The sequence below is a fragment of the Panulirus ornatus genome, chromosome 27 (assembly GCF_036320965.1).
Source record: "Panulirus ornatus isolate Po-2019 chromosome 27, ASM3632096v1, whole genome shotgun sequence".
NCBI lineage: Eukaryota > Metazoa > Arthropoda > Malacostraca > Decapoda > Palinuridae > Panulirus > Panulirus ornatus.
In genome coordinates, this window is record NC_092250.1 from 5558887 (window position 1) to 5578886 (window position 20000).

Here is a 20000-nt window from a genome sequence, read left to right on the forward strand (position 1 = left end):
AGTCATTAACCACGTCCTCAGTCATTAACCACGTCCTCAGTCATTAACCACGTCCTCAGTCATTAACCACGTCCTCAGTCATTGACCACGTCCTCAGTCATTCTATTCCATTCGTCCATTAAATCTATGTTATGAAAACAGTTATCAATATTTGTTTTTCCATCAATTTTCTCGGTTGATATAATGTTATGTTCTCTGGTTCTTCAAGTTTCTTGTTTGATATAATGTTATGTTCTCTGGTTCTTCAAGTTTCTTGGTTGATATAATGTTATGTTCTCTGGTTCTTCAAGTTTCTTGTTTGATATAATGTTATGTTCTCTGGTTCTTCAAGTTTCTTGGTTGATATAATGTTATGTTCTTTGGTTCTTCAAGTTTCTTGTTTGATATAATGTTATGTTCTCTGGTTCTTCAAGTTTCTTGTTTGATATAATGTTATGTTCTCTGGTTCTTCAAGTTTCTTGTTTGATATAATGTTATGTTCTCTGGTTCTTCAAGTTTCTTGTTTGATATAATGTTATGTTCTCTGGTTCTTCAAGTTTCTTGTTTGATATAATGTTATGTTCTCTGGTTCTTCAAGTTTCTTGTTTGATATAATGTTATGTTCTCTGGTTCTTCAAGTTTCTTGTTTGATATAATGTTATGTTCTCTGGTTCTTCAAGTTTCTTGTTTAATATAATGTTATGTTCTCTGGATCTTCAAGTTTCTCGGTTGATATAATGTTATGTTCTCTGGTTCTTCAAGTTTCTTGTTTGATATAATGTTATGTTCTCTGGTTCTTCAAGTTTCTTGTTTAATATAATGTTATGTTCTCTGGATCTTCAAGTTTCTTGTTTGATATAATGTTATGTTCTCTGGTTCTTCAAGTTTCTTGTTTAATATAATGTTATGTTCTCTGGTTCTTCAAGTTTCTTGTTTAATATAATGTTATGTTCTCTGGTTCTTCAAGTTTCTCGGTTGATATAATGTTATGTTCTCTGGTTCTTCTGTTCCCCCACGTCTCTCAAAAGAACTGTTCACCTCCCACGTCATCGATATGTTTCAGAACTTTAAAGGCTGTGATCAAGTTATCCACCACTCTTCTCTCTTCCAAGGTCGGTAAATTTAAAGCCTTCAGGTCTCTCCCCTTTGTCATTCAGCTCCACTGACTGTGAAATGGATGTGTAAGGAGAATTGGATGTGATTGCATCTATATCTCTCTCTCTGCACGTTTATCAACATAGCTATCTTACGTTATCTGCAACTACTATTTTCTTTAATCAATGTATATATATATATATATATATATATATATTATATTATATATATATATATATATATTTGTGTGTGTGTGTGTGTGTGTGTGTGTACCTAATCACACATACACACACGTATGTACGTATATATATATATATGTATATATATATATATATATATATATATATATATATATATATATATATATATATATATATATATATAATTATATAGTAAGGGAAGGGAACTACACTCGTGAGACGCCATCTCATATACCTTGAATATAACAATAAAACTTCAGGTCCCACCGAGACTCGAACTCGGATCGTTGGATTCAGAGTCCAAAGTGCTGACCATTACACCATGGGACCGCACAGCATTTACCGTGTCTTCCTATGAATTGGGTTTGTGTGTCTGTGCAATTCTCCCTCTGTGTGTTGGGGTTCGTCTTCTCATGTGATCAATGATTGTGTGATGCAGAGAAAGAGAGAGAGAGAGAGAGAGAGAGAGAGAGAGAGAGAGAGAGAGAGAGAGAGAGAGAGAGAGAGAGAGAGAGAGAGAGAGAGTTTACATTGTATCACTACCATGTCTTAACCCAGTGTGTACACACACACACATACACCAACATGCATATTCCTAGGTGTATACCAGACGTATCTAAATACCTATTTGTACGGGGAGGGAGTTCTACACTCGTGGGTCCCCATCTCTTGAACTGTACGGGGAGGGAGTTCTACACTCGTGGGTCCCCATCTCTTGTACTGTACGGGGAGGGAGTTCTACACTCGTGGGTCCCCATCTCTTGTACTGTACGGGGAGGGAGTTCTACACTCGTGGGTCCCCATCTCTTGTACTGTACGGGGAGGGAGTTCTACACTTGTGGGTCCCCATCTCTTGTACTGTACGGGGAGGGAGTTCTACACTCGGGGGTCGACATCTCTTGAAGTTTATCTACCATATAACTTCTCTAGTAGTGTTATCCACATTCACAATTTCATTATTGACTTTATTCCATATTCTCCAACTAATCTTATGCTATGAAAGTACTTCATAACATCTTTTTCTAACAAGTCTCTTGCTCAGCTCCCATGTTATGACCTCTGGTTGTTTTCTATCCTTGTCTATCTTAAGGAAGAACTCTTCACTACTGACATTCATCCAATAGGTTGAAAAGCTTGGCTCGGGTTGATTGTCACCGACCAGGAAACAGATCAACTGCAGGGATTGCTTAGGTCCCCTTGTACGTGAATGCACTCTCCTTCGGTTTACACTTCCCTCAAGACTTTGACCTGTGTGTGTGTGTGTCTGTGTGTTGTTACGTCTTGCATAGTTTTTGGGGAGGGAGTTCTACACTCGTGGGGCCCCGCGTCTCTTTAGACCTTAAATAAAAACAACGAAGTGACAGGTCCCACCGAGACTCGAACTCGGATCGTTGGATTCAGAGTCCAAAGTGCTAACCATTACACCATGGGACCGTCTGTTGCAACTGTATCTCTCTGTGTATTTGAGATTGTGTCTGTACGTGAGTGAGTGTGTGTGTGTGTGTGTGTGTGTGTGTGTGTGTGTGTGTGTGTGTGTGTGTGTGTGTATCTGTCTATGTCTCTTTCTGTGTGGCTTTATCTTTTTTCTGTGATCGTTCTTTGTGTTATAGAGAGAGAGAGAGAGAGAGAGAGAGAGAGAGAGAGAGAGAGAGAGAGAGAGAGAGAGAGAGAGAGAGAGAGAGAGAGTTTTTCACGTCAATTAACCTGTTATCAGTACCATGTCTAAACCCACTGTATACACACACACACACACACATGTTCCTATGTAGATAACTGGCGTATGTTCCCATGTACCTGACAAGCGCATGTAAACACCCATTTGTATTGTATGGGAAGCAAGTTCAACACTTCGTGGGTCCTCCATCCACCTGAAAATTATCTACCATCATATAACATTCTCCACATATTGTCCACATTCACAATCTCTTCGTTTAGTTTGTCCACATTCTCTAACGAATGGAATGGTATGACACTTCTTCACTCCATTTCTAACAAGTGTTTTTGGTTTGATATCCCCAAGCTGTGGTCTCTGGTTTGTTGTGTACTTTTAAACCTTCCAAAACAACTGGTCACCTGACCAATCATCCAACAGGATTCAAAACATGAAAGATGTGATCAAATCACCCCTAACTTTTTTCTCGTAACAAGTTGGGGGGTCACTGTAGGGTTCTCGCCTCTTCTTATACCTGAGCTCATTTGATTCTGGCACCATCTTCCCTGCCTTCCTCCGAACTCCGAACCTTCATCAAGTGAGGTGGCCAAACTTAGAAAAAAGATATGTATGTTGTCATTTTGATCTGATGTAGGATGTGAGCAGGTTCCTTAATGTCTCCTTATCTTTGATCGAATACGCGCTTCCCCTTCATGTGTGGCTGGGTCAATAGGTTGAGGGCGATGTCTTCGACTACCAGATCTTTCTCACGACCATATCCCTTTCACCTTATTTCCTGTCGGATGGTATTCATATCGAGGTCGTCTTCCTTTCGCTGTGTCCAGCCCGCGCTACATAGACATCGACCAGAGATCAGATCAACTGAAGGGGATGCCTAGGTCCCCTTGTATGTCAGTGCACTTTCCTTCGATTCACACTTCCCTCTAAACCTTGAAATGTGTGTGTGTGTGTGTGTGTGTCTGTGTGTAGTTATGTATTGCCATAGTTTTTGGGGGGTGAGTTCTACACTCGTGGAGCCCCTTCTCTTTATATCTTAAGTAAAAACAACGAAATGACAGGTCCCACCGAGACTCGAACTCGGATCGTTGGATTCAGAGTCCAAAGTGCTAACCATTACACCATGGGACCGTCCATTGCATCGGAATCCGTCTGTGTATTTGATATTGTGTATGTAAATGAGAGAGATAGAGTGTGTGTGTGTGTCTGTGTGTGTGTGTATGTGTGTGTGTGTGTGTGTGTGTGTGTGTGTGTATGTGTGTGTGTGTGTGTGTGTGTGTGTGTGTGTGTTGTGTGTGTGAATCTCTTTCTTATATTACAGAGAGAGAATGATTATAATGTTTGCTAACCTTGTATCATTACCATGCCTTAACCCAGTGTATTGCTATATATATACACACCCATGCATGTTATGTATATATATATATATATATATATATATATATATATATATATATATATATATATATATATATATATGACAAATGGATGTAAGTACCGATTTGTGCTGTACGAGAATTGAGTTCTGAACTCATGGGTCCCCATCCCTTGAACTTTGATATATCCATCAACATTTTAAGCATTTTAAAACTTTTCTATACTGCCCCAAAACGACTTTTTTCAAATTCTCTCAGTTATCCACATTCACAGTTTTATCATACAGTTTTTTCTATGCCATTTTCCAACCAACATTATTCCTCGAGGTCAACTACTTCAATTTTTTTTTCTCATACGTTTCTTGGTTGTTTTCGTGTTTGGTCTCTGGTTATCAACTCCTTGAGTCTCTCGAAGATCTTATTACCGTCGACATCTTCAAACATTATTGACTATGTACAAGCTATGATCAGCTCAACCCTTCCTCTTCTAATCTCTTAAGATGGGAAAATTGAAGGGCCTCCCCCTGTGCCTAATGTCTTCTAATTCTGGTACACGTCTTTGTTGCCCTCCTCTGGACCTTCTCTATTAGTTCTGTGAGAGTCTTCAAGTGCGGTGACCCAAACTTGAAGCTTATATCCCAATTTCGGCTAATGTAAGTATGTGAAGATCTTCTGCTGAATATTCTCTTATTCATACACTCGAATATTAGTGTGATATTTGCCAAATGATAGTTTGTCTCCATTATGGGCCACTTAATGTGTCGACTCTGCCAGTAGATTGGAGACGATGTCTACTCCCAGGTCTCTCTCTCTCTCGAAAATCAGATTCCGACAATCCTCTTTTGGCTGAGTGATACTCCTGTCGATTCTTTTCCTTTCGCTGTGTCTTATCCTCATGACATTAAACTGGGGTTGAATTTCATCAACCATGTATCACATCAACTATAGCGTTTGTCTAGGTCCCCTTGTATGTTAATGCAATCTCCTTGGCTTTATAACTCCCTCAAGACCTTGACCTCTCTGTCCGTGTGTGTGTGTCAGTGTGTAATTACGTATTTGCATAATGGTAGGAGGGAGTTCTACACTCGTGGGACCCCGACACTTTATACCTTAAATATAACAACTAAATACCAGGTCCCACCGAGACTCGAACTCGGATCGTTGGATTCAGAGTCCAAAGTGCTAACCATTACACCATGGGACCGTCTCGTGTATCTCTTTCTGTCTGTGTATATACAACTGTGCTTGTATGTGAGAGTGTGTCTGTGTTTGTATGTCTCTGTTTCTTTTCTGTGTGGCTTTATCTTTATCTCTTTTTGAGAGAGAGAGAGAGAGAGAGAGAGAGAGAGAGAGAGAGAGAGAGAGAGAGAGAGAGAGAGAGAGAGAGAGAGAGAGAGAGAGAGTTGTTCTCTCTGTGCCAACCATATATCAGCACCATGTCTTAACCCTGTGAATACACACACATGCACACTCCTGTGTTTACGTTAGGTACATGTCAACACTCTAAATGTAATCTACGGGTCGGAAGTTCTACACTCATGGGTCCTTATCTCTTGAACTTGACCTACTATCATACAACTTTTCAATAATTTGTATGGTGTCCACATCCACAGTTTCATTATTCAGTTTTTTCTATTCTTCAACTAATTCATACTATGAAAGTACTTCTTGTCATCTCTCCTAACAGATTTCTTGGTTTATTCCCATGTTATGGCCTCTGGTTGTTCTATCCTTGTTTCTTTCCAAGAACTATTCACTGCTGACATCATAGAACAGGTTTAAGATATTATGAGTTGTGATCAGGTCACTCCTTACTTTACTTTCTTCCATGATGGACAAATCTAAGGCCTCTCTCCTTTGCCTGTAACTCAGGTCTCTTAATTCTGGTACCCTCTTCTTTGTGCTCCTCTGGACCTTCTCCATTAGTTCTCTGAACTTTCTTCAGTGTGGTGACCTAACCTGAAATGCATGATCTAATTTCGATCCCATGTGAAATGTGAAGATAATACACAAGGTTTACTTATCCAAACATTTGAATGCTATTTTGACACTTACCAACAGACAGTTTGTCTCCTTTACTGGTCTCTTAATGTGGGACTCTGGCAGTTGGCTGGACACAATATGTACTCCCAAGTCTTGAATAAAAGCAGATTCCCACAACCTATTTTCTCTTGCCTGATATTCATATCATATCATCCTTTCGCTGTGTCTTATCCTCATCACATTAACTGGGGTTGAATTTCATCAACCATGTATCACATCAACTATAGAGTTTGTCTAGGTCCCCTTGTATGTTAATGCAATCTCCTTGGCTTTATAACTCCCTCAAGACCTTGACCTCTCTGTCCGTGTGTGTGTGTCAGTGTGTAATAGTTTTACCTCGTGGGTCCCCATCGTTTAACATGAATAACCCCCATACAACTTTTAAAACATTCTAGGGTTGTCCCATCAAAATTCCCACCATTAAAATCCTCCAGTTAATCTTAAACCAAAGGGCCCACCCTCGACTTATCATACCTCATCATTCCTGAGGGTTTAGAAGATACAGTAATACCTCACACACTCCCACAAAGCGCACGGGTTTGATCAATTTTTATATTGATAACCACATCTTCTTCTGGATGGACTAGAGTAGACGTCATCATTTCTTCTTGATGGACTAAATTAAACCTTCACTTCTCTGTGATACGAAGATGTGCCTCCATCACTTCCCCTAATCAGGCTCCCCGTTAATCTGGTACCTGGTTTGGTGTGCCTCTGAATGAATTGGAGTTTGTTGGTCCCCTTTAGTCATTGCATTCTTTCGGCTTTTCACTTCCCTCAAGACCTTAGCCTCTATATGTGTGTGTGTTTGTGTCTATGCGTGTAGTGATATATTTGCATAGTATGGGTTGGGATCCCATCTCATGTACTGTACGGGAGGAGTCTAAACTCTGGTCCCACCCTTTTGTCTGTACGGAAAGGTTCTATACTCATGTGTCCCCATCTCTTACACTGTCCGGTGAGGGAGTTCTACACCCGTGGGTTCCCATCTCTTGAACCCCTTTTCTGCCCATATCCTCCTCTATGTATGTTGCCCGCTCACAATTTATCATCATTCATTCCATTTCCCAAAATCCAAACTACAAAGCCCAATTTCCACCTCATAAAAACATTCCTCGTTAATTTCGTGTTCTGGCCCGGGGGTTTGTTTCTAAATGAAACCTTTTTAAAGAACTGCTCACTGAAACGACATCAAAAAATTTTAAAAAAAAATTTTAAGATTTGTGCAAGGTCACGCCTCACTCTTCTCTCTTAAAAGATGATCAAATTAAAATCCTTAATTGCCTCCACCTGTAATGATCCTTCGTCTTCGCTTTCGTTAAAACCATTTCCTCTCGTGTGTGTGTGTGTGTGTGTGTGTCTGTGTCTAAGTACATATTTACATAAGACAGGGAGGGAGTTCTACACTCGTGGGGCCCTCATTTCTTGGACTTTGATTATGACCACAAAAGAACACCAGGTCCCACCGAGACTCAACCGGGTCGTTGGTTCAGAGTCCAAAGTGCTGACCATTACCCCCAAAGGACCGTAATGTATCTGTGTCTATAATTTTGCGTAGAGGGGTTTTGGGGTCTGTGTGGTCGTGTCTCTATCTGTGTGGCTTTATCTTTATATGTAATGAGTATCTGTGTTACAGAGACAGTTTTCCTGTCTGATAACCATGTCATAACCCAGTGTGTATATATACACACATATGCATATTCCCATGTTCATACCATGTGTGTGTAAAAGTTTTTTGTGATTGGAAAGGGGGGGGTTCTACACTCGGGGGTCCCCATCTCTTGTATTACGGGGGGTCACCCCTCTGGGCCCCCATCTTTTTGACTGTAGGGGGAGGATCTACACTCGGGGTCCCCATCCTTGTACGTAGGGGGAAAGAATTCACACTCTGGGTCCCCATCTCTTGTATTGACGGGGGGGAGTTCTACCTCTGGCCCCATCTTTTGTACTGTACGGGAGGGATTTTTACATCGTGGGCCCCCACCTTGTACTGTCCCCCCAAAAATTTCCTTAAATCTTTCATCTTACCTCATAGTTCCATGTCACCACTTCTTTACATTTCTTCTATACATTTCTTGCTATACTGTTTTTTCCCCTTGCCTCTTTCGAAGGACTTTTGTCAAGCAGGATCAAAGTTAAAAAGTTGTGGTTTGGTCACTCCTCACTCTTCTCTCTTCCAAAGTGGGAACATTCAAGGCCTCTAGTCTTTCCCATTAACTCAGCCCTCTTACTTCTGGTATATTCTCTGTTGCTCTCCTGTAAAAAAATTCTCAATTGCCCCTCTTTGAAACATATTTACGTATTGGGCCAAACTGAGAACATATTGGAAAGTACAACGTAGAGTAAAAAATCTTTGAAAACTTCCTTATCTACCCGGAATGCGTATGATATGGGGTTTCTCTCTTTTAAAATTTGGGGTGTTGGTCCCATTTGATTGTCCAATGGGGCCCTATCTACTTCCCCCCCATACGAATAGATTCTTTTTCAACTTCATTTCTGATGTATAATATTCATATTAAGGCTTTATTTCGCTGTAGCCTCATTGTATATTCCCCATGTTTGAATCTTATAATCTTTAAACCAAATTACGTTTAGAGTTTGTCTAGGTCCCCTCGTATGTTGATGCAGTCTTTTTCGCTAGTTTTCTATCTTAAATACCTTAGTCGATATGTGTGTATGTGTCTATCTACATTTGCATAGTGCGAAGAGGGAGCTCTGTACTGGCGGGACCCCCATCTCTTGTACCTTGATCATAACATTACACCAGCAGGTCCCACCGAGACTCGAACTCGGATCGTTGGATTCAAAGTCCAAAATGCTGACCATTACCCCCCATGGGTACCGTCCCCCCTGCGCGCCTCTCCCCCCTCTCTCTCCCTTTTCTCTCCAACTCTCTCTCCTTCTTCTCTCTCTCCCTCTTTCTCTCTTCTCTTTTCTCCCTTTTCCTCCCCTCCTTCTCCTTCTCTCCTCCCCCCTCTCTTCTCTTCCCCTCTCTCTCTCTCTTCATCTCTTCCCCCCTCTCTCTCTCTGTGGCTTCAAACTTCTCTCTACATATGTGTTCACTACCTGTTTTCAGAGAAAAGAGAGAAAAGAGAGAGAGAGGGGAGAGAGAGAGAGAGAGAGGGGAGGAGAGAGAAGAGAGAGAGAGAGAAAAAAGAGAGAGAGAGAGAGAAGAGAGAGAAGAGAGGAAAAAGGGGGGCAAAAGGGGAATTTTTCCCTGAAAATTTATTTCCACCATGCCTTAACCCGGTGTGAGTGTATACACTCACACGTATAGTTTAAATATGATTCACGGGAAGGGAGTTCTACACTCGTGGGTCCCCATCTCTTGAACGTGAGCTACGATCAAATGTTTTTTTTTTTAACTTCTTTATATGCCGTCCACATTCACAATCTTATCCTTCAGTTTATTTCAGTCTCCAAGAAATCCTATATTTTGAACATGATATCTTTTGTTACATCTTATTGAACAAGTTTCTGGTTAATTCCCATGTTATGGCCTTTGGCTGTTCTATCTTCGCATCATACGAAGAACTGTTTGCGCTGCACATCATGAAACAAGTAAAAAGAATTTCAGAGTTGTGATCAGGTCACCCCTTACTTTTTATTCTTCTATTCTTTCTATTTTTCCGTCCCAACCCAAATTTGGTTTCTTACTCTCCTTAACCCATTTTTTACACCCCTATCAATTCCAGTGTCCCTTTCCCTGTTACCCCCTAAGTCTTTATTTTTCACTCTTTTGCTCTAGTCAATTCCAGTGTCCTGTCTGTTACTCTCCTCTAAGTCCTTTATTTATCAGCTCTTTGCTCTATCATTCCAGTGTCCTTCTGTTACCCTCCTAGTCCTTTATTTATCAGCTCTTTGCTCTATCAATTCCAGTGTCCTATTTGTTATCCTCCTCTAGTCCTTTATTTATCAGCTCTTTGCTCTATCAATTCCAGTGTCCTATTTGTTATCCTCCTCTAGTCCTTTTTTATACTCTTTGAGCTCAAAAAAGACGTGTGGCCAAACTTGGGCAATCATTTACTTAGCTTTGGCTGATGAGGTTTGGAAAAAAGGCTGGTTAAATATTTTTTCCCTGTCCATAGACTTGATTGCTCCTCCACTGGTCTTCCAAATTTATGGAATTTCCGGGTTTGGGGGTTGGACAGGGTCTTGTCAACGCCCTGTCTCACCACAACAGATCCGACAGCTTATTCGACGATGGGTTGAGATCTCACCCAAATTTGTCTGGGTCCCCTTGTATTTCATTGCAATCTTTTTTCACTTCCACTTCCTTAATGACCTTGGGTTGTGTGTGTGTGTGTCTGTGGGTAATTACATATACGCATGGGTAAGAGAGAAAAAGATCTACACTGGGGAAAACCCCCATCCTCTATAACTAAGATAACAAATTCGGGGTCCCACCGAGACCGAACTCGGATCGTGGTTTTCAGAGTCCAAAGTGCTGACCATTAAAACCATGGGACCGAAAGCATGGTCCCCTGTGTTTATTCTGGGGCTCTTTTCCGTCCGTGTTTGTGGGGTGTGTTTTGTGTGGTTTTGTGTTTGTGATTGTGTGTGTCTTAATAGGGGTAAAACCCCCTTTCTTCAATCATCATTTTGCCGTTTTACATGGGAGAGAGTTTTCCTGCCTGTTGTCCTTGTATCTTTACCATTTCTTAATCCTGTGTATCTGTGCCCACACACACACACACACACACACACACACACACACACACACACACACACACAAGGGTCCTCATCTCTTGAATTCAGTCAGCTATAATACAACGTTTTAAACTCCTGTATGTTGTCCACATTCACAATTTTATAATTCACTTTATTCCATATCTCCAAGTAATCTCAAGTTATGAAAGTATTTCTTTTCATCTTTTCTAATAAGTTTCTCGGTGAATTTCCACGTATGGCCTTTTGGTGTCAATCCTTGTTTTTGGAGGAAAATGTTTTCACCTTTCTCACAATATTGTCGAAGAAGCTTCAAAAGATTTCGAGTTGTGATCAGGTCATTACTTTATCATGAAAAAACTTTTCCTCATTTTCTTAGGTCAGGGGTTTCTCTCAGCTTTCTCAAGTCTGGTGCCATCTTGGTTGCTCTCCTCTGGACCTCTCATCGTTCCTGAGCTTTCTTCCGAAAGCACCAATTTGGAAAGCCGTCTACTTTTTTGGGCTTTCTGTAGACCTGGAGAGCGTATTAATTTTTCCTCCCAAAACCCTAAAACTTGATTGCTGGTCTGTTATCTAACACAACCCTGTTTGTCTCCGCTCTTCTCCTAATGTGGGGCTCTGGCGAGAGAGTAGGGACAGTGAATTCCACGAAGTCTCCCTCGCAAACTGATTTATTTAGCTTCGCTTCCGCGAAGTGATATTCACATAAAGACCGGGTTTTGTGTGTCTTTTTCGCAAAAAGTCCTCGGGGGTTTAAGTTCATCAAACCCCTAATCATATCAAACTTTAAAAACTTTGTCCAAATCCCCTTGTACGTTGATGCAATCTTTTTCGCCTCTCACTTCTCTGTAGACTTATCCGTGGTGTGTATGTGTGTGTGTGTCTGTGTCTATTTACGTAAATGAAATGGGGAGGGAGATCTACATTTGTGGGACCTTATCTTCTGTGCTATTATATATAACAACAAAACATTACAGCAGGTCCCACCGAGACTCGAACTCGGATCGTTGGATTCAGAGTCCAAAGTGCTGACCATAACACCAGGGGACCGTTTTTTGTGTCGTATCAGTGTGTGTTATCCCCCTCTGTGATTGAAACTGAAAACACATCTTTGTGTTTATCTCTCTCTCTCTCTTCTCTCCTCCTCTCCTTACTATTCCTTATAATCTTTTTTGTCATCTCTCTAATTGTGTTACTAAAAGGAGAGAGAGAGAGAAAAGAGAAGAGAGAAGAGAGAGAGAGAGAAAAGAGAGAGAGAGAGAGAGAAAAGAAGAGACCTGTGGGTAACATGGGCCCCCCCCCCCCCCCCCCCCCCCCCCCCATCGATCAAACCAACAAATTGGTTTAAAAAACAGAAAAAGTGTCTGCCTGTAATTACTAAGCAAATTTTTAAGTAAGAACCAAAAATGATTTAAGTGAACTGCTCACATCCAACGTTAGACCCCAAGAGTTGGTATTGACTCTCAGAGAGCTCTTGAAGAAGGCCCAATGGAAGGCAACGAAGGAGGAGGTAGCAGAAGTAAGAGAGCTGCGTTCCAGGGAGGAAATACAGGCCCAAAATTTCTTTTTTTTTTTTTTTTTAGTCCATCACGGAAGAAAGAGAAGTAAGGAGTGACCTGAGCACGACTCGTGTTCTGTAAAAAACTTGTATGATGAAGTCAAAAGCGAACAGCGTTTTGAAATGTAGCAAAAAAGGACGTGAAGAACCAAAGGCCACAACATGGGTTTTTTTTTATCAAGAAATCTTTTAGGAAAGATGTTAAGAAATATTCCCGTAGTCTAATATTAGTTGTGGAATGGAATAAAGTGAGTGACAAGTTGGTGAATGTGGACGACACACAGAAGTTTAGGGAAGCTGTTTGAAAGTACATAAAGTTCAAGTGATGGGCACCCACAAGTTTAGAACTCCCATTCAGTAGACTACATATGTATATAGGTATATATATATATATATATATATATACACACATATATATATATATATATATATATATATATATATATATATATATATATATATATATATATATATATATATATATATATATATATATATACACCAATTGTACACATAGGAATATTCCTCTGTGTGTGTGTGTGTGTATGTGTGTGTATGTGTGTGTGTGTTTATGTGTCTGTGTGTGTGTGTGTGTGTGTGTGTGTGTGTGCACTGGGTTTAAACATAAGTATAGAAACGAGGTTAACAGAGAAACTGTCTCTCTCTCTCTCTCTCTCTCTCTCTCTCTCTCTATGTAAATATATATGTATGTATATATATATATATATATATATATATATATATATATATATATATATATATATATATATATATATATATATATATATGAGGGGGGAGGGGGATGGTATTCCATGTGTGGCGAGGTGGCGATGGGAATGAATAAAGGCAGACAGTGTGAATTGTGTGCATGGGTATATATGTATGTGTCTGTGTGTGTATATATATGTGTACATTGAGATGTATAGGTATGTATATTTGCGTGTGTGGACGTGTGTGTATATACATGTGTATGGGGTGGGTTGGGCCATTTCTTTCGTCTGTTTCCTTGCGCTACCTCGCAAACGCGGGAGACAGCGACAAAGCAAAATAAATATATATATATATATATATATATATATATATATATATATATATATATATATATATATGTATGTATATATATGTATATATATTACGTATTTCCATGTCTAAGAACGGATTATTGTAGTGCGGGATGAGAGAGAGAGAGAGAGAGCGAGAGAGAGAGGGAGTTCTACACTCGTGGGACCTCGACTCTCATACCTTAAACCTAACCACAAAACACCACCAGGTCCCACCGAGACTCGAACTCGGATCGTTGGATTCAGAGTCCAAAGTGCTGACCATTACACCATGGGACCGTGTGAGGCTCTGTATCCATTTGCGTCCTCTTCTCTCTCTCTCTCTCTCTCTCTCTCTCTCTCTCTCTCTCTCTCTCTCTCTCTCTCTCTCTCTCTCTCTCTCTGTATGTGCTTGCCTGTGAAAGAGTGTGTGTTTGCGTCTTTGTTCCTGTGTGGCTTAATCGCATTACGACTTTGCTGTTTGGTGTTACGGGGAGAGAGAGAGAGAGAGAGAGAGAGAGAGAGAGAGAGAGAGAGAGAGAGAGAGAGAGAGAGAGAGAGAGAGAGTTTTACGCCTGTGTATTACCCTGCGTGTTGACCTGGCGTCTGTATCAGGTCTTAACACACACACACACACACACACACACACACACACACACACACACACACACACACATACACTTATCCAAAGCGTATAGAAACATGCAGTTTACCTTTATCTTATTCCCTTGTACTGTCCTCTCACTGCACTGTAATATCTGTACTACCTCAGTTGTGTAGGTTCGGTCTAGATGGCTGCTGACATCCAATATCTATCTATCTATCCATCTGGCTGTCTATTTACACCATGCTATGAAGTTTACGTCAGGTGTGCGTAAATACCTGTTTACACGCACACATACGTGTTCAAAAGTTCACTTCAAGTGTGTAAATACCTGTTTACACGCACACATACGTGTTCAAAGGTTTACGTCAGATGTGTGTAAATACCTATTTACATGCACACATACGTGTTCAGAAGTTTACGACAGGTGTGTGTAAATACCTGTTTACACGCTCACATACGTATTCAAAAGTTCACTTCAAGTGTGTAAATATCTGTTTACACGCACACATACGTGTTCAGACGTTCACTTCAAGTGTGTAAATACCTGTTTACATGCACACATACGTGTTCAAAAGTTTACGTCAGGTGTGTATGTACCTGTTTACATGCACACATACGTATTCAAAAGTTCACTTCAAGTGTGTAAATACCTGTTTACACGCACACATACGTGTTCAGACGTTTACGTCAGGTGTGTTTAAATACCTGTTTACACGCACACAGACGTGTTCAAAAGTTCACTTCAAGTGTGTAAATACCTGTTTACACGCACACATACGTGTTCAGAAGTTTACGTCAGGTGTGCGTAAATATCTGTTTACATACACACATACGTGTTCAAAGGTTACGTCAGATGTGTGTAAATACCTGTTTACACGCACACATACGTGTTCAGAAGTTTACGTCAGGTGTGTAAGTACCTGTTTACATACACACATACGTATTCAGACGTTTACGTCAGGTGTGCGTAAATATCTATGTGTATCTTACGAGGAATGAACATGACAGTCATGTGTTCTTGAAGTTCTTGAACTCTAAGCATTGCTCTTACACTACGAAAGAACTCCTTTATGTCTTTTCTAACAAGAGTTCTTCGTTATATTCATGTTATGACCTCTGGTTCTTCTCTCCTTGTACCGTACGAAGAACTGTTCTCTGTTCACGTCATGAAACAGGTTTGCAAGCTTAAGACTTGTGATCAAGTCACTCATTACTTTACTCTCCTCCATGGTGGACAAATCCAATGCTTTCATCCTTTCCCTGTTAAGTTAATTATCTTAAGTCTGGTTCCTTCTTTCTTATGCTCCACTGGACCTTGTTAATTAATCCTCTCTCATCGGTTAATTGCCGTATCCAAACCTACAAATGTCTATTGCAGTCTTAGTCTATCGTAGGATGTGAACAGCTTGTTTGCTGAACATTTTCCCCTCCATATAAACGCATGTTATGGTGAAATTCGCCACCTTGTCTTCTTCTACACGCCTCTCGTACTGTTTCTCATACTATTCGCCATTTCCCGCATTAGCGAGGTAGCGTTAAGAACAGAGGACTGAGCCTTTGAAGGAAAGTCCTCACGTGGCCCCCTTCTCTGTTCCTCTTTTGGAGAATTAAAAGAACGAGAGGGGAGGATTTCCAGCTTCCCGCTCCCTCGCCTTTTAGTCGCCTTCTACGACACGCAGGGAATACGTGGGAAGTATTCTTTCTCCCCTATCCCCAGGGATGATATGTATATTTATATATATATATATATATATATATATATATATATATATATATATATATATATATATCGAGGCCTTCTTTCGCTGTGTACCATCCACATCACATTTCGTACAGGTTTGAGTCATCAGCCACGTATTAGATCAATTTCTCTAAGTTCCCTTGTATGTTGATGCATTTCTCTTCCGTCATGAACACTGCATATGCATGTCTGTGTGTGTAGGCTTGACCGTGCTTGTATATGCATGTGAGAATGGACGTGTGGGGGATACGTCTCTCTGTCTGTCTCTGTCTTTCTATATATATTAATGTGTGTGTGTGTGTGTGTGTGTGTGTTTGTGTCTAATTGCATATTTGCATAGTGCGGGTCGGGAATTCTACATTTGTGGGATCCCATCTCATGCACTTTAGATACGACAACAAAACGCCACCAGGTCCCACCGAGACTCGAACCCGGATCGTTGGATTCAGAGTCCAAAGTGCTGACCATTACACCATGGGACCGTCCCGTGTTTCTGTGTCTGTGTGTGTTTTTGTGTCTGTGTTTGGACGTGAGAGAGAGAGTGTCTTAGTGTATCTATATACACACACACACACACACACACACACACACACACACACACACACATTTCCCAGTTTACATCATGTGTATGTAAACAACACCATCTATTTCACAGGGCGGGTCTACAATTCTTGAACTTTCTCTTTGATTACACAGCTTTCCAAAGCATTTACATGCTGTCTCCATTAATGATTCAGTCATACCCTTTATTCCATTTATCCAGTACTTTTAAACATATTACATTGTTTACATCTTTTACATTGTTTACATCTTTTACATTGTTTACATCTTTTATTACATTGTTTACATCTTTTACATTGTTTACATCTTTTACATTGTTTACATCTTTTACATTGTTTGCATCTTTTACATTGTTTACATATTTTACATTGTGTACATCTTTTACATTTTTTACATCTTTTACATTGTTTACATCTTTTACAATGTTTACATCTTTTACAATGTTTACATCTTTTACAATGTTTACATCTTTTAAATTGTTTACATATTTTACATTGTTTACATCTTTTACATTGTTTACATCTTTTACATTGTTTACATCTTTTACATTGTTTACATATTTTACATTGTTTACATCTTTTACATTGTATACATCTTTTACATTGTTTACATATTTTACATTGTTTACATCTTTTACATTGTATACATCTTTTACAATGTTTACATCTTTTACAATGTTTACATCTTTTACATGGTTTACATCTTTTACATTGTTTACATATTTTACATTGTTTACATCTTTTACATTGTATACATCTTTTACATTGTTTACATATTTTACATTGTTTACATCTTTTACATTGTATACATCTTTTACATTGTTTGCATCTTTCACATTGTTTACATCTTTTGTATCTAGAGTTCTTCGCTGTTTTCCATGTTATGGTCTCTGGTTGTTCTATCCTTGTACCGTGCGAAGAACAGTTCACTGTGTTAACGTCATCAAAATAGGTGTTTAAAAGCAACAGAGCTGTGATCAGGTCACACCTTACCCATCTCTCTTCCATGGTCGATGAGTTTACGGCTTCTCCTGCAAACCCCGGGTCTTTTCATCCTATCACCACAATGTGGTTAACCTCTAAACCTTCTCTATGAGTTCTTTGTGTGTGTGTGTGTGTTTTTTCTCTTCAAGATGGGTGACCAAAGCTGGGGAGCATGTTTGAGCTCAGGCCACACGCTCAGTGTAACCAGCTTACTGAGGTCTCTTATCTTAAATAGGTGTGTACAGCTTAATTTCGTGCTCGGTTTCTAGAGTCTATACATCTAGAGTTTTCCTCTAGGTGTGTGCTGTCCTCAGTTAACTTACATTTACCCGGGTGGAGGTTGACCAACTATGTGGTGTTGAAACCTCTTATGCATGGTGTGTGTCTGTCGCCTAATGGACACGAACTTCACATATGATTAATATGTGTGTGTTACGGTGTTTATGTGTTATGTATACACACACACACACACACACACACACACACACACACACACACACACACACACACACACACACACACTAACGTACCCATTTCTCGACCCGCCCCCAAAGAGGAGGATGAACGGCTGGGATTGTCTGTGTACCGACTGTGCCGCCTAGCATGCTAACCCATGTGGTCTCTAGTGACCTATGGTCAGTACCGCTGGCCCTCTACACCCGGGAGGCCTGTGTATCTAGGAGATGCATAACGTTATCCATTAACTTCATAGTCATGGCCAGTTCTCGTACCAAATAGATATTAATGGTTACTGCTTCAACCAGATCTCTCTAACTATCTATCTGTCGAGCTGTCTATCTATCTATCTACTCGCCTCTCTCTCTCTCTCTCTCTCTCTCTCTCTCTCTCTCTCTCTCTCTCTCTCTCTCTCTCTCTCTCTCTCTCTCTCCCTTTCTTGCTACCAATCTATCTATCTATCTATCAATATGCGTGTATATATCTATATTTACATTTCCCTTTATCTCTTTCTACCTCCTTCTCCTCCTCTTGCTCTCTCTTGCTATATATATATATATATATATATATATATATATATATATATATATATATATCTTTTTTCTTTCAAACTATTCGCCATTTCCCGCATTAGCGAGGTAGCGTTAAGAACAGAGGACTGGGCCTTTGAGGGAATATCCTCACCTGGCCCCCTTCTCTGTTCCTTCTTTTGGAAAATTAAAAAGAAACGAGAGGGGAGGATTTCCAGCCCCCCGCTCCCTTCCCTTTTAGTCGCCTTCTACGACACGCAGGGAATATGTGGGAAGTATTCTTTCTCCTTATCCCCAGGGATGATATATATATATATATATATATATATATATATATATATATATATATATATATATATATATATATATATATATATATGCGTGTGAGATCGCGACTCTCATACCTTAAACATAATAACAAAACACCACCAGGTCCCACCGAGACTCGAACTCGGATCGTTGGATTCAGAGTCCAAAGTGCTGACCATTACACCATGGGACCGTGTGAGGCTTTCTCCCCTATGTTTGGTTATCTTGTAAGTGAGTGTGTCTATGTCTGGTACGTGTGTTTGTGTGAGTTTATTTGTGTGTCTTTGTGCGTGATTATCATTGCTTGCTTGTATGGTACGTGGAGGGGGAAGCTGTTCATTCATTCGAGCAGGTACTATATCTTTTTTTTTTTTCCTACTGTGTTAAGTCGTTTCCAAAATCTTCTTAAAGTATCCAAGTTTAAAGTATGAACACTTTACGTCTTCCGTCTCACCCACTTGTCTGATGGTATTACAGTATTGCGTTACTTCTTGTTTTTTTTCTTCGAACCAGTTCTTAGCTTTGCTTCGTGCCCTGGTGTCAGAGTGTAGAATGGTGACCGGAATTTGAGTTCCTTAGTATTCTTGTAGACCTTTGAGTTCCTTTGTATTCTTGTAGACCTTTGAGTTCCTTAGTATTCTTGTAGACCTTTGAGTTCCTTAGTATTCTTGTAGACCTTTGAGTTCCTTTGTATTCTTGTAGACCTTTGAGTTCCTTTGTATTCTTGTAGACCTTTGAGTTCCTTAGTATTCTTGTAGACCTTCGAGTTCCTTTGTATTCTTGTAGACCTTTGAGTTCCTTTGTATTCTTGTAGACCTTTGAGTTCCTTAGTATTCTTGTAGACCTTTGAGTTCCTTAGTATTCTTGTAGACCTTTGAGTTCCTTTGTATTCTTGTAGACCTTTGAGTTCCTTAGTATTCTTGTAGATCTTTGAGTTCCTTAGTATTCTTGTAGACCTTCGAGTTCCTTAGTATTCTTGTAGGTCTTTGAGTTCCCTAGTATTCTTGTAGACCTTTGAGTTCCTTAGTATTCTTGTAGATCTTTGAGTTCCCTAGTATTCTTGTAGACCTTTGAGTTCCTTAGTATTCTTGTAGATCTTTGAGTTCCCTAGTATTCTTGTAGACCTTTGAGTTCCTTAGTATTCTTGTAGACCTGATGCTCCCACTTGTAGGGGAGAGAAACGAG

At 40.0% G+C, this 20000-nt stretch overlaps 1 long non-coding RNA gene and 7 other non-coding genes across 8 annotated transcripts in view; 1 reads left to right on the forward strand and 7 right to left on the reverse strand.

Moving 5' to 3' along the window:
* LOC139757476 (uncharacterized) overlaps positions 1-20000 on the forward strand; it is a 487251-nt gene that overhangs the window by 221032 nt on the left and 246219 nt on the right. The window lies entirely within an intron of this gene.
* Positions 1533-1604, reverse strand: TRNAQ-CUG (transfer RNA glutamine (anticodon CUG)). Its single transcript has one exon. It is a non-coding gene; the product is annotated as a tRNA-Gln (tRNA).
* On the reverse strand, positions 2637-2708 carry TRNAQ-CUG (transfer RNA glutamine (anticodon CUG)). The gene has a single exon. It is a non-coding gene; the product is annotated as a tRNA-Gln (tRNA).
* On the reverse strand, positions 4003-4074 carry TRNAQ-CUG (transfer RNA glutamine (anticodon CUG)). Its single transcript has one exon. It is a non-coding gene; the product is annotated as a tRNA-Gln (tRNA).
* TRNAQ-CUG (transfer RNA glutamine (anticodon CUG)) lies at positions 5452-5523 on the reverse strand. The gene has a single exon. It is a non-coding gene; the product is annotated as a tRNA-Gln (tRNA).
* On the reverse strand, positions 13857-13928 carry TRNAQ-CUG (transfer RNA glutamine (anticodon CUG)). Its single transcript has one exon. It is a non-coding gene; the product is annotated as a tRNA-Gln (tRNA).
* TRNAQ-CUG (transfer RNA glutamine (anticodon CUG)) lies at positions 16387-16458 on the reverse strand. Its single transcript has one exon. It is a non-coding gene; the product is annotated as a tRNA-Gln (tRNA).
* TRNAQ-CUG (transfer RNA glutamine (anticodon CUG)) lies at positions 18937-19008 on the reverse strand. The gene has a single exon. It is a non-coding gene; the product is annotated as a tRNA-Gln (tRNA).